Source organism: Callithrix jacchus, chromosome 1, assembly GCF_049354715.1.
Source record: "Callithrix jacchus isolate 240 chromosome 1, calJac240_pri, whole genome shotgun sequence".
In the NCBI taxonomy this organism is placed as follows: domain Eukaryota; kingdom Metazoa; phylum Chordata; class Mammalia; order Primates; family Cebidae; genus Callithrix; species Callithrix jacchus.
In genome coordinates this window covers 143,065,090-143,066,555 of record NC_133502.1, presented here as the reverse complement: position 1 = coordinate 143,066,555, position 1,466 = coordinate 143,065,090, and positions in this window count along the sequence as shown.

The following is a 1,466-nucleotide window of genomic DNA, read 5'->3' as shown; positions in this document are numbered from 1 at the left end:
GATATATTTAGAGGAAAATAAGAAGCATGATAAATATGGACATAGGTTTTCAGTTAGACCTGGGTCCTGCTTTTTTATTTTTATTTTTATTTTTTGAGATGGGGTCTTGCTCTGTCACCCAGGCTGAAGTGTACAGTGGTATGATCTTGGCTCACTGCAGTCTCTGCCTCCTGGGTTCAAGCAATTCTCTTGCCTCAGCCTCCCAAGTAGCTGGGATTACAGGCATGTGCCACCATGCCCAGCTAATTTTTGTATTTTTAGTAGAGACAGTCACCATGTTGACCAGGCTGGTCTTGAACTCCTGACCTCATGATCCACCTGCCTTGGCCTCCCAAAGTTCTGGGATTACAGGCATGAGCCACTGCACTTAAGCCTGCTCCACTCTTAAACAGATGTGTGACCTTGGAGAAGTTATTCAATTTTCTGAAGCTTCAGTTACATCAACTGTAAATGGTTTTAATATTAGTAATACGATTTGCCTCATAGAAATGTTGTGTGAATTTCATGAGATACTTCCTTTAAAGCACATGGTACTATACTTATGTAACAGGAATCCTTACACAGTCTTGAGGAATTGGTCCAGGAAAATTCTTGGCCATTCTTGGTCATTTGTTGCAGGTAATTCTTTCAGTGGGAACTGTCAATAAGAACGTGACACACAAAGCTTAAGCTGTTTTAGTCCCATGAGATAACAGGTGTAAGATATAACAGAGCATGGGCTATTTGCTAGATTTGTAATATTCTAGTCCTGTTAATGTATAGAGCAAATTAACCACTCGGTGCTCCAAATGGGAAATAAAAACGAGTTAGTTGTTATCTCTAGCAATCTTGGATAAACAGGATGATGGTAGGAAGGTTGAAAGAAGAGAAGTAGTGACCAGGTCATGTCCATGGAGATAAGCTGCCTCTGACTGTACTGTCGTCTTCTTCTTCTTCTTCTTCTTCTTCTTCTTCTTCTTCTTCTTCTTCCTCTTCTTCTTCTTTTTGAGATGGAGTCTCGCTCTTTCACTCGGGCTAGAGTGCAGTGGTGAGATCTCAGCTCACTGTAACCTCCACCTCCTGGGTTCAAGTGATTCTTCTTCCTCAGCCTCCGAGTAGCTGGGATTACAGGCATGTGCCACCATGCCTGGTTATTTTATTTTATTTTTGTATTTTTAGTAGAGACAAGATTTCACCATGTTGGTCAGTCTGGTCTCAAACTCCTGTCTTTGTGATCTGCCCGCCTCAGCTTCCCCAAGTGCTGGGATTACAGGCATGAGCCACTGCACCCAGCCTTTTTTTGTTTTTGATACAGAGTCTGACTCTGTTGCCCAGGCTGGAGTGCAGTGGTATGATCTCAGCTCACTGCAACCTCCGCCCACTGAGTTCATGTGATTCTCCTGCCTCGGCCTCCTGAGTAGCTAGGACTACAGGTGTGGGCTACCATGCCCGGCTTATTATTGTATTTTTAGTAGAGACCAGCTTTT